Source organism: Canis lupus, chromosome 1, assembly GCF_003254725.2.
Source record: "Canis lupus dingo isolate Sandy chromosome 1, ASM325472v2, whole genome shotgun sequence".
Classification (NCBI taxonomy): Eukaryota; Metazoa; Chordata; class Mammalia; order Carnivora; family Canidae; genus Canis; species Canis lupus.
In genome coordinates, this window is record NC_064243.1 from 109,648,334 (window position 1) to 109,662,326 (window position 13,993).

Genomic DNA, 13,993 nt, shown 5'->3' on the forward strand with positions numbered 1-13,993 from the left:
CACTATTACCCAAGACCCTAAACAAATCTGTCCTTCCCGTGGGAGGAAGACACTCCCTCTTATCCTTCAAGGCTATTCACACTATAAACATTCTTGAAAAGAGCCTGGAAATAAAAACAGCCATGCCTCCTTGCAAGACATGAAAAAATGTAAGAGACCTATGGAGAATTGTCACCAACACCAACCAACAATATTAAAACAAAGAAATAGCTACAGTAGTCCCCCCCACTCCATCCATGGTGGGATATTTCCAAGATCCCCAGCGGATGCCTGAAACCGTGGATAGGTACCGAACTCGATATATAGTATGTTTTTTCCTACCCATGCATACCTATGATAAACTTTAAATTATAAATTAGGCACAGCGATAGATTAACAACAACAATAATAAAAGAATGATAACAATATGCTGTAATAAAAGCTATGTGAGTGTAGTCTCTGAGTGACTGTCTCTCAAAATATCTATTGTAATTTCCTCATCCTTCCTGTGATGATGTGAGGTGATAAAATGCCCACGTGACGAGATGAAGTGAGAGGAATGACAGGCATTGAGACATAGCATTAGGCTACTGTTGACCTTGAGATGATTCTTCAGAAGGAGGATTATCTGTCCCCCCCAATAGCAGATAAAGGGGGCCATTGTAAATAAACAAGTCAATAGGGGTACCTGGGTGACTCAGTTGGTTGAGTGTCTGCTTTGGGCTCAGGTCATGAATCCGGGGTCCTGGAATCCAGCTCTGCATCGGGCTCCCTGCTCAGCGGGGAGTCTTCTTCTCCCTCTCCCTCTGCTGCTCCCCCTGCTTGTTCTTGCTTTCTCTGTCAAATAAATAAATAAAATCGTTAAAAAAAATAACAAATGAGTTAATAAAATGGGGCAGGTGGGTGATTTGGGGAAGTCGTTGCCTTTCCTAAGACAACTGTGATAGCCCTGAGTGTGAGGGAAATCACTAGTGTCACAGAAATGTGACCTGGTTTGGATTTTCAAGGCTGCTCAAAATTGCTGGGTGACTCCAGGATAAAACTCAAACTGCTGCCCAGCATGTCCAGCAAGGTCCATCATGATCTGCCCTGCTTGTTCTCCTGCCCCTTCACCTGCTCCAGCATTGCTGGTTTCTGCCATGAACCCCAATGCTCCTTCCCTGCACTTCCCCAAACAGGCTCCCAAGCCTGGCTCACCTGTGGGTCTCTGCTTGATGCCCCCTGGCCCTTCATGTGAGTCATTTGATTCTCTTTCAGGGCTCAGCTCAGGCCGCCCCTCCTCCCCATCTTCCATTCTGCTGTCAATTTCCCCACTGATAAAAAATAAGGATCTAAGGGCACCTGGGTGGCTCAGCTGGTTAAGCAACCAACTCTTAATTTCAGCTCAGGTCATGATATCAGGGTTGTGAGATGGAGCCCTGCATGGGGCTCCATGCTGAGCGTGGAAACTGCTAGATTATCCCTCTCCTCTCTCTCTACCCCTCTTCTCCCTCCATTGCTCATGCCCATCAGGCAGGTTCTCTCTCTCTCTCTCTCTCCCCACCTCCCAAAAAAAGAAGAAAGAAAGAAAGAAAGAAGAGAGAGAAGAGAGAGAGAGAAAGAAAGAAAGAAAGAAAGAAAGAAAGAAAGAAAGAAGAAAGAAAGAAAGAAAAAAAAAAAAAAGAGCCCATTGCTTATCAGGCCAGGTAGAGACTGCCCTGGTTATTTGCCCAACCTGGGTTCCTTTTAAATTTTCAGAGGCATCCATATATAGGGTAAAACTTCCAGTTCATTTCTTTATGTCTTTTCAAAAATTAAAAATAAAAATCACACTCTCTTCCCTTGACCTCCATCCCTACTGCACTCCTGAGTCCAATGCTGTTAGCAATTTCTGGCGTTACACCCTTTATAGTTTTAAATAATAGGCTTATATTTCTCTCTGATGATTTTAGGGACCCGACTCTACCATTTATAAGCTGTAGGATTTTTTTCTCAAATGACAATGCCCCAGAACTTCCATATTTAAAATAAACAACAATAACGAAGGAAAAAAAAACCATATACCAGCCCATGCAGATTCCTGCCAAGTTAGGGGAGGAGGGCTAATTTATATGCAGGCCTCCTGAGGCTATCACAGCCCTCCAGCTGGTCTTTGGGGTGAACTTGCTTCAAGGTAACATACTCCTTGTTTGCTGATTTAAGGCCCTTAATCTGTAACAGAGCTGATTTGTTTTCTTTAAGATTTACAGACCACTAAAAAAAAAAAAAAAAAAAAAAATTTACAGACCACAGCCCTTGGGCAATAAGAGACCAGAACTTTCCCAGAGGGCAGCAAGTCCACTTGGAGTCACCCAGGCTTTTTTTTTTTTTTTTTTTAAGATTGTATTTATTTAAGAGAGAAAGGGAGAGACAGGAAGAGAGCACAAGGGTGGGGTGGGGAGGGGCAGAGGATGGGGGAGAAGCATTGAGCAGGGAGCCTAATGTGGGTCTCGATCCCAGGACCACAACCTGACATTTAACTGACTGAGCTACCCAGGCGCCCCCTGCCTGGGCTTTCTAATTAGCCCAAAAATCTTTTAGTAAAATGTGTGTTTTTAAGGTCACACAAATGACTTTACTGACCTCCCTTTGTGCATCTGTAGACTTTGCATCCCTTTGCAGAAAGAACAGAATACTCTTGCACAACCCCTGGGTACCGAGGAACCAGACCTTTTAGTACAATCCGCCCAAGCTCTGGGCACCGAAAAGCTAGAATTTCTTGCATAACCTCCGAGCACTGAGATAACTCTGTAGCTGGCATCATGGAGTTTGCACGTAAGTATGAAATGTCACAGACCACTGCACTCCCTCAACTGATTAGATCCCGTTAAAAATCTCTAGGTCAGGGACACCTGGGTGGCTCAGTGGTGTGATCCTGGGGTCCCGGGTTCGAGTTCCGCATTGGGCTCCCTCTGCCTATGTCTCGGCCTCTCTCTGTGTCTCCCATGAATAAATAAATAAAATAAAATCTATTAAAAAAAAATCTCCGGGCAGCCCGGTGGCTCAGTGGTTTAGCGCCACCTTTGGCCCAGGACGTGATCCTGGAGACTCGGGATCGAGTCCCATATCGGGCTCCCTGCATGGATCCTGCTTCTCCCTCTGCCTGGGTCTCTGCCTCTCTCTCTCTCTCTCTTTCTCTCTCTCTCTGTCTCTCATGAATAAATAAGTAAAATAAAATCTATTAAAAAAAACTCTCCATGCCAGGCAAAACCTCCGAGTTGGCCTTTGGACAAGACTCCACCTTCTCCCTGAGGTGGCTGGCCTCCTGAATAAAGATCATATTCCTTCCCAATCAAAACTCTTCTCTTGAGGATTGACCTTTCCAGGGAAGGACAGTTGAACTGGGATTTCAGTAACAGGACCACTCTTGCTCAATATTGTTTGGACACTTGAGGCGTGTGGGTGGCTCAGATGTTCCTGAGGAACAGAGTCCTAGGCCACCCCAGACTCTAACATTTGCTTGTCAGTTGTGCTATATGGTTTTTAACCATAAATATTACTCTTTATGCCCTTAAAATCTCTATTAAAACACACCCTTGTTAGAGCAGAGAGAGAGAGAGAGAGAGAAATAGGCAAACCAAGAAATAGACTGTTAAGTACACAAAGCAAACTGCCAGTTAGCGGACGGGAAAGGAGAGGGATTGAAGGAGTTTGCCTGCCGTGATGAGCACCGGGTGTATGGAATTGCTGGGTCACTATATTGTACACCTGCAACTAAATATTACACTATATGTTAACAAACTGAAATTTAAATTAAAACTTTTAAAAGTACGAGGGGCAGCCCGGGTGGCTCAGCAGTTTAGCGCCACCTTCCGCTCAGGGCCTGATCCTGGAGACCTGGGATCGAGTCCCGCGACAGGCTCCCTGTATGGAGCCTGCTTCTCCCTCTGCCTGTGTCTCTGCCTCTCTCTCTCTGTTTCTCATGAATAAATAAAATCTTAAAAAAAACTTTTAAAAGTATGAAAATAAAGGTTTTTTTCCTTTAAAATTATTTTATTACTTATTAAACATCAAAGAGGGACTTCTGTTTCAGGAAAAATGGAGTAGACATACTTTCCTCTATGCTTCTTGCTAGATAAAGCCAAAAGTCCTGAACATTATACATAAAGCAAATACAAGAAGATTCCAGGGGCATCTGGGTGGCTCAGCCAGTTAAGCGTCTGCCTTCAGCTCAGGTCATGATTTCAGGGTCCTGTGATCAAGCACCGCATTTGGCTCCCTGCTCAGCAGGGAATCTGTTTCTCCCTCTCCCTCTGCTCATGCTCTCTCTCTCTCTAATAAATAAAATAAAATCTTTTTAAAAATAAAATAAAATTACCTTCCTTGAGGGGCACCTGGATGGCTCAGTTGGTGAAGCATCAAACTCTTGATTTCAGCTCAGGTCTTGATCTTAGGGTTGTGAGTTTAAGCCCCGTGTTGGGCTCCACATTGGTTGTGGAGCCTCCATCAAAAAGAAGAAGGAGAAGGAGAAGGAGAAGAAGAAGAAGAAGAAGAAGAAGAAGAAGAAGAAGAAGAAGAAAGAAGAAGAAGAAGAAGAAGAAGAAGAAGAAGAAGAAGAAGAAAATTTATTAAACATTTTTTTAAATCTATTTATGATAGTCACACAGAGAGAGAGAGAGGCAGAGACACAGGCAGAGGGAGAAGCAGGCTCCATGCACCGGGAGCCCGACGTGGGACTCGATCCCGGGACTCCAGGATCGCACCCTGGGCCAAAGGCAGGCGCCAAACCGCTGCGCCACCCAGGGATCCCTATTAAACATTTTCTGAAGGCAAAGTTTGGATAGGATCATTTGAATAGAACTTTCCTTGGGTTTTGCTTTTTGGAGTTTTGTTTGGTGGGAAAGAAGGATCCATATTCCATAATTCCTGGTACCCTCACCATGTGCATAGTGGACTTATTGGTCACTCATCATTTGAGGGATTTTCCTTTGTTCTCTGCTGATTTTTTAAAAAATATATACTGAACTTTGTCAAGTGCTTTTCTGGTCTGTCGAGATGATCATACAGCTTTCTTCTTTAGCTTGTTGCCATGACAAACTATACTGATTGTTTTTTTTTTAATGGTAAAGAAAATCAATCATGAAAATCACTTCATGTGGTTTTCTGAGAAACCCAAATCTTCAAATTTCTTGGTGTATGCATCAAACACCAACAGTACCAGCTCAAATGAGAGGAAATACATGCCAATGCCAGCTTACAACAACAAAAATAATGAAGTTTCAAGTCCCCCACGTTTGGCTAATGTAGGTCAGGAAATCACAGAAAAATTCAAGAGTATATTTTATTGTTCTGCACAGTGAAGGAGAGAAGACAACCCTGTACTCTTCCACCACAAAATCATCTCTATCCCTTTATTTGCTAGAAGCACTAGCATTTGAAGAGGTACTGGCACATTCCAATTTTGATAATTTTTCTCCCACGAACAATTGTTTCATATTTGCAATTTGTTGAAGAAAATCTTATCTCATAAGTCTTTTCTCTTCTTTTGCGTCTTGAGCCCTAAGAGTTCTAGACACTTTGAGAGAATCCTGGTGTCCTGGGTGACCTGCTGAATGCATCAAAAATCAAATTTGGGGGCGCCTGGCTGGCTCAATCAGTGGAGCACATGGCTCTTGATCTCAGGATCATGATTTTGAGCCCCACACTGGGTGTAGAGATTACTTAAAAATAAGATTTTGGGGATGCCAGGGTGGCTCAGTGGTTTGGTACCTGCCTTCAGCCCAGGGCATGATCCTGGGGTCTCGGGATCAAGTCCCACATCAGACTTCCTGCATGGAGCCTGCTTCTCCCTCTGCCTGTGTCTCTGCCTCTGTGTGTGTGTGTGTCTCTAGTGACTAAATAAATAAAATCTTTAAAAAAATAAAAGTAAATAAAAAATAAGATTTTTTTTTAAATCAAGTTTTATATTCTGAAAATACTCTTAAATACATACCCACCCCAGAGAGGTGGAGTTCAGATCTCTTACTGGCACTTTGACATTTGAAGAACATGTGTGACGAAAGCTTCACTGTCGATTCGGGTTTTCCTTCTTTAGCTGCTGTGCTTCTTTTTCCATTTTCTCTGTTATTCTGTTGTCTTTTTTCCATTTGCTATTTTCTGCTGCCTTAGAACATCTGCTTGCCAGCTCACATCTTTTTGCTATGCCCTGGTATTTTCTTGCTAGGTGTCTCTGTCACCTAATCCAGGAAGCTGAAGGCAAATCTTGTGGAGCTGCCAATCAACCAGAGAAACCGTCTGGCAGGCCAAAACCTAATGGCTCATTCCCCTCCTCCTCATCTTCTTTTTCCTTCTCTCCTCCCCCCTCCTCTTTCTCCTCCTCTTCCTTTTCCCCCTCCTCTTTTCTCCTCCTCCCCCTCCTCTTCCGCCCTACTTATCTTTCTCCTGCTCTTCCCCCTTCTCCTCCCCCCTTCCTTTTTCTCCTCCTTCTCCTCCCCATCCTCCTCTTTCTCTTCCTTCTCCTCCTTCTCCTTTTTAAAAAAGTAATCTCTACACCCAACATGGGGCTCAACCTCACAACCCCAAGATCAAGAGTCCCATGCTCTACAAGAGTCCCATGCTCTACCAACTGAGCCAGCCAGGCTCTGCATGACTGATTCTTTTTAATAATGATTTTCTGAGTTTTCCCTATAGTCAATGTCTCATCCTTAACACAGTTGGGTCCCAGTTGTTCCAAAGTATCTTGTGCTGTGACCACATTCTCACCTTTCCGTTGGTCTTTACCCCTGTGGGTGCCTCTTCACCATTCTTCTGCTTAGGAACTGATGAATAATCAACTCTAGTTGCAAAAAAATTTTTAAAGATTTTATTTATTTATTCATGAGAGACACAGAGAGGCAGAGACACAGGCAGAGGGAGAAGCAAGCTCCCTGCAAGGGGCCTGATGCGGGACCTGATCCGGTACCCCAGGATCACGCCCTGAGCCAAAGGCAGATGCTCAACCACTGAACCACCCAGGCATCCCTGGGTTTTGAATGTTAAGCACGCCCTGAGCTGCTGACTTAAACCTTACCTGATCTCGTTACATGTTGTTGAATTCGCTGGCTCATACTTTGTTAAAGAGTTTTTGCCATCTATTTTCATGAAGGGATATTGATCTGTGATTTTTTTTCTTTTTCTGGAATACGTTTCTTTCTGGCTTTGGCATCTGGATTACACTGGTCTCATAAAAATGAGTCAGGAAGTATTCCTTACCTCTATTTTCAGAAAGAGTTTTTATGAAAGAGTTCTTTATTCTTTGAATGTTGGAATCCAGCAGTAGAACTGTCAGGGTCTGGATTTTATTCCACTTTACAAGCCAACAAATTATTCTGCAATCATTTCATAAAAGTTGGCAGAAGGCATAAAACACCAGGTTCAGAGACAAAGGATTCCAGTATTCAGAGCACACCAAAAGGATGAGTATAGGATACTTGCTTCTGTTGATTCATCTCCCCCACCCCACCCCACCCCACCCCCTGCCACCCTTCCAAGTACCATGGGGCATGCAGAGGGAGTCAGGGTGCTGTACGTGCCTGGGGTTATATCACACCTGGAGAACACTGAGCTTCAGGAATCCGCCACTTTTATAGGAGCAGTAAGCAAGTTTATCTTTTTCTGGGAGGAAATGTTACCTTACCCTTCAGGGTTGCTGGTTATAAACAGGATCCCAAGAAATGGTCTGCATAAAGAGCAGTCAGGGCTTGGATTCCTGTCGTGCCCAGCAATAATGTTCAGGGATGCTCAGTTCCTACTGTGATTGCCTCTCTCTGGAGGCTTGAAGGGAAAATTTGTTTATTCCTCTTCTGGCTTCTGGTGGATACTGGTACCTTTTGCTGCACCTGCATTGTTCCAATCTCTGCCTCTCTCTTTGCATGGCCTTCTCTTCTGTCTCCGGTCAAATAGCCCTCTCCTTCCCTCTTATAAGTATGAGTGTATTTAGAGCCTGCCTGGATAATCTGAATTAATCCCTTTCGCAAAATCCTGAGCACAATCACACCAGCAAAGACCTTTGGGGGGTTGTTGTTTTGCCATATGAAGGAACACACACGGTTCCAGGAATTAGGATGTGGGTATCTTTGATGAGGACCACTTTTCAGCCTACCACAACCATTATATTACACAACCTGTCAAAGACACAGTAAATAGAACAGTCCTAATCAATTGAGAGGTTGAAACAAGAAATTAGTAAAAATCAATCTAATTTATGGAGTGTCAAAGGGCAGAAGAATTTGATAAGAGGGCTGATCTTAGGTGAGGCCAGATCCAGAGGCTCAGCAATATTATCACAGACTCTCTGTATCTTCTCTGCCTTCTGAAGAGTTGACCACACACTAATTGTGACTTCCCTCATGGTTGAAAACCGGCTTCCAGAAGTTTCCATGGGTGTCCTTATAGACCTCCAGGAGTTTGTGCTATCTTCCATCCTTCTCTCTCTCTGTCCCCCAAAATGATCTCTTAAATATGCAAGGGGACAAGGCACCTGGCTAGCTGAGCAGGTGGAGCCTGTTGACTCTTGATCTCAGGATTGAGAGTTCCAGCCCCTTGTTGGGAGTAGAGATTACTTAAAAGTAGAAAATCTTTTTAAAAAAATTTTTTAATAAAACTAAAAATACGAAGTGGCTTAGTGTCACTCCTTATATTTTCTTTCATGGCTCCCAGTGCCCACAGCATGAAGTCCAGACCCTTACTATGTGAACAAGTCCCAGGATTGTCTGGTTCTGCTGAGCTGGCTCCCCACACACTCTGGTCCTTTACGCTCCAGCAACATTATAGCTCCAGAACATTACCCCGCCTCTTCTCTTCTCCATGCCTCCATTCACGCTGGTCCCTCTAACCCAAGAGCCTTCCCTCTCTCTGCACCCTGGCTGATTATGCCTATAGGTGTTGTGTGATCAACATAAAATTGAGTAACTCTGAGCTCCTCGAACTTCATGGTATGATTGTCCTTGCTGTCATTAGGAGCAAACCACTCCCTGGGACAGGCAGGCCTCCAGGAAAATCCCAGAACAGGGCCTTTGCGAGGCTATGAGGCTTGTCCCTTACTATTAAGATTGGGGAAGGGAACCCTGGGTGGCGCAGCGGTTTGGCGCCTGCCTTTGGCCCAGGGCGCGATCCTGGAGACCTGGGATTGAATCCCACATCGGGCTCCCGGTGCATGGAGCCTGCTTCTCCCTCTGCCTGTGTCTCTGCCTCTCTGTGTGTGTGTGACTATCATAAAAAATAAAAATAAAAAAATAGGGGAAAAGCGCGGAGAAGGGTGAGGACAGGTGGGGACGGCGCGCCCTCTGGCGGTAGGAGGAGGGAACCGCGGAGAAGGCTCCTCCACGCCGCGCAGAAACCAAGGCCAAGGTCGAAATCAAACCCAAGGTCAGAGCTGCTGATGCTCCTGGGGCGCCTCCTACCCGCCAGGCCTAACCCTAGTCGCGCCACCACGCGAAGCTATAGTATATCTGGCGCTATTTTTTTTTTTTAAGATTTATTTATTCATGATAGACAGAGAGAGAGGCAGAGACACAGGAGGAGGGAGAAGCAGGCTCCATGCAGGGAGCCCGACGTGGGACTTGATCCCGGGACTCCAGGATTGCGCCCTGGGCCAAAGGCAGGCGCTAAACCGCTGAGCCACCCAGGGATCTCCACCTGGCGCTATTTTAAATAGCTATTAGTTTCTTTGTTTACTGTGTGTCTTCCCTACTAGAAAGGGCGAACAGGAATTTCTGTTTTATTTACCGCTGCATCCCCAGCACCTGCAACAGGTAGGTGCCCCCCCCAATAGGTTCTCAGTAAAGAACTGTGGAATGGAATTAGTTAGCATCGATATTGTCCTTAGACACAGGCCTGAGTCTCTCAGGTCAGAGAATCGCCAGGAGCAAGATGTGTCCCTGCTTCTGGACATGTTATGGATCCTGGAGACCCTACAATTCCCTAACAGGCAGCCACTAGTCGCCTTCCAAAACTCGCCTGAGCCTCTTTCCTGAGTCAGTGGTATGAGGGGTCAGGTGTGCAGCTCTGAGCCCTAGGGGCTCCCTCTGTCTCTGAGACGTGGTTAGAGCTGGCAAGCAAGTGGGATGAACAGGAGGCCCCCATGGTGGGATGGAGAAGAGGATTTTAAAAAGAAGAGGGCTGGCTATAAGTTGGGAGCCAGGGGCCTCTCTGGAAGTTTCCATGTTCCTGGAAGAATTCCAAGGTGCTTGAAAACTCAGAATTCCAAGGGAGTTACTAAAAAGCAACTGGGCAGCAGGATGGGGGTGCTGAGAGCACGTTGTGAGCAGAGATGCCTGAGTTAGCCCAGGTAAGGGAGGAGACACCCACAGGAAGGCCTGGATGGGGATGGGGGCCAACAAATGAAAAGCAGTCCCATTCCCCCAAAAAGATAAACAACAGCAGGGCACCCAGGTGGCTCGGCTCCATCGGGTTAAGCCAGCCGACTCTTGGTTTCATCTCAGGTCATGATCTCACAGTCATGGGATTGAGGGATCGAGCCCCGGGTCAGGCTCTGCGCTGAGCACACAGTCCACATGGGACTCTCTCTCCCTTGGCCTCTCCCCCTCCTCTCAAATAAATAAATAAATCTCTTTTTAAAAAGGAACAACAGGGGATCCCTGGGTGGCTCAGCGGTTCAGCCCCTGCATTCGGCCCAGGGTGTGATCCTGGAATCCCAGGATCAATTCCTGCGTTGGGCTCCCAGTATGGAACCTGCTTCTCCCTCTGCCTGTGTCTCTGCCCACCCCACCCCCCCTCCCCACCCCCCGTCTCTCTATCATGAATAAATAAATAAAATCTTAAAAAAAAAGGAACAACAACAAAAAGGTATTAATCATGTGGCTTTCCTGACTTTACTGAAAGAGGGGCAGATTCAACAAATGTGGGAGAAAGCTGTCCTCTTCCTCCTCCTCCCCAACTACCCCTCAGCCCCCCAATGGTCCAGAGTGAACCATGGTCTCTGGTAGGAAAAAAAAATCCACTTTGAAAGTGCACAGACATTTGGTTTGTTTTGTGCATATCCTTCTATGTTGACTTTGTGAAGGTAAGTTTTTGTGAAGAGGGAAGATGGTCTTCTGCTTAGCAGCTGTTAGCTTATGAGGATATAGACTCCATCCAGCACTGGTGCTTTCAACAGCCCTATGAGGGCAGAACTGTCATTAAATACATTTCACAGGGGGAGAAACTGAGGGTGGCTTAGAATGGGAGCTTGCCCTGTATCTATCACCAACTATGTGCAAGGAATTGGGGCTATAGTGGTATTCAAGGCGGGGGGCAAATGATATCTTTAAGTGAGGTGATGATACATCCTGGATTATTTGGGACAATCCACAGATGCCTATCAATGGCTCCCTCAAGTATCTCGGTTTGGACAATACTTATAGACTTCACTGTAGAGTAGGAAAGACATAAATTCATCAAAGAATTGCTCAGGTTAGTTAATAACTACAGTGATAAATAGGAAGGAAAGAAATTAATGTGGGGAAATGAATAGGCTAATTTGTCAGCTCTGAGGAGGCGACAGGGAAGAAGAGTAAGTGAGAATTAGGAAGGGGGGGAGTGAGGGAGGTGAGCATTCCAGGGTTGAGAATGTCAAGGGGGAAAAATGATTCTGCATTGTGTTTTAACCTTGTCTTCGCTATAATCAGCATTTGACTTCTTTCATTTTTGACACAACAAAGAAAACCGGTGTTTTTTGTTAACTTCAAGAGAACCTGAGGAGTTTTTAAATGGCTGAATTAATTATAACGAGATCTAAGAAAGGCAGTTGAATTAAATATTTAAAAATTCAACTTCCTAAAACATACAGGGAGTAGATCTAATTTCCTATTAATAAAATACAGTAGTAATACAGTCTCAGGATTAAAGGTAATATAACAATTACCAATTGAAGCTCTTGTAAATGCTCACCAGGGCATGTCTCAATTTTAGGCTGACAAGATGCAGAATGAATAAAAAAAATTCTAACAAGGGAAGACTTCACACCACCTGGTTAATGATGATATTCTTAGTACTGATGAGCAATCTAATGTGTAAATATTCCTGTCTTTTTACAAAAGGCGAGCTGAGTGTTTTGAAATCGTAAAGGCAAGGTACAAAGTTTCTGAATTCTTCAAGTTCCTCTATTTTGGGGCACCTGGGTGGCTCAGTGGTTGCATGTCTGCCTTCGGCTCAGGGCATGATCCCGGGGTCCTAGGATCGAGTCCACGTCAGGCTCCCCACAGGGAGCCTGCTTCTCCCTCTGCCTTGGTCTCAGTCTCTCTCTGTGTCTCTCATGAATAAATAAATAAAATCTTAAAAAAAAAAAGAAGAAGATTCCTCTATTTAAAACTTGGACATACTACATAGAAAGTCCCCTGAGGGGGATCCCTGGGTGGCGCAGCGGTTTAGTGCCTGCCTTTGGCCCAGGGCGTGATCCTGGAGACCCGGGATCGAATCCCACGTCGGGCTCCCAGTGCATGGAGCCTGCTTCTCCCTCTGCCTGTGTCTCTGCCTCTCTCTCTCTCTCTCTCTCTCTGTGTGTGACTATCATAAATAAATAAAAATTTTAAAAAAATCTATAAAAAAAAAAAAAAGAAAGTCCCCTGAGGACAAGGTAGTCAAAGTATTTTCAAGGGCAGCAAGAAGGGCAGGGAAGCTAGATGATTCAGGAAGAAGGTCTCAAAAGTAAGCCAAGTGAGGCTAGGTTGAAGGCAGCCCATGTTGAGGTGCTTGGAATTCATCCTAAGAGTCATGAGGAGCCACAGAAAACTGACTTGCATTTGAGGGTGACCTGAGCAGATCTGAGCTTTGGCCTCACAGGAGCCAAAGTGCATGCATGGTAAGAAGTCACCGAAGAGGTGGGAGCAAAATCCATGTTCACCACAAGAACATGGTGACTGGGCCAAGGTGGGGAGAGTGACATAGACAGGAACAGTGGAATTCATTCATATCCCCTAACTATGGAGATAACAGCAACACGACTTGGGGGTGAACTGGATATTATTATTATTATTTTAAAGATTTTATTTTATTCTTGTGAGACACACAGAAAGAGGATCACAACCTGAGCCAAAGGCAGATGATCAACAACTGAGCCACCCAAGTGCCCTGTGAACTGGATAGTAATCAATCATTCAGTATTTATTGAGCACCTACTAAGTGCTGAGTGTTGTTTTGGGGGCTAGAAACAAGAGGGGACAGAGTAGAGGTTGGTCAAGGATGGTGCTCTGATGCATGGCTTTTGTAACTGGAAGACAATCACAGTGTTCCTTTAGACAGGAATTCCTGGAAGAGGGCTGATTTTAGAGGAACAAATCATAAACCATTTTGGAAACCTTGCATTTGAGGTCCCTGTGGGACATCCAAGTAGAGATATCAAGGAGGTAGGTGGATACACAGATCCAGAATTCATCTGAGAGCTCCAGGCCGGACATAAAAATCAGGAAGTCATCTGCATTTCAGTGGCAGCTGAAGCCATTACCTGGATGAAATCACCCAGCAGAACAAGTATAGTACGATGGTGAAGGAAGAAAAAATGAGTTAAAAAAGCAAGAAAAAGCCTGTCTAGAGAAGCAGAAGGAAAATCAAGACAGTCTTACAACACAGAAGCTGAGGGAAGTGAACATTTCAAGAGGGAAGTGGTCAAGTATGTCAAATGCTGCCTGATTGCCCAAGGTCATCCAATTAATGAGTGGTAGAGCTTAAATTTAAAATCAGGTCTAACTATTTAATAAACAGTGCCAGGCTTTAGCCATTTGGAAACAAAATTAAACCCCTACCTTACACCATTTGCAATTATAAAATCCAGCCGAGGTAAAAGTCTAAAAGTAAAAACAAGATAGCAATATTTTTTAAAAGATTTATTTATTTATTTATGATAGACCTAGAGAGAGAGAGAGAGGCAGAGACACAGGAGGAGGGAGAAGCAGGCTCCATGCACTGGGAGCCCGATGTGGGACTCGATCCCAGGTCTCCAGGATCAGGCCCTGGGCTGCAGGCAGCTAAACCACTGCGCCACCAGGGCTGCCACAATGTTTTTTTTAAATAGAAAAAGTTG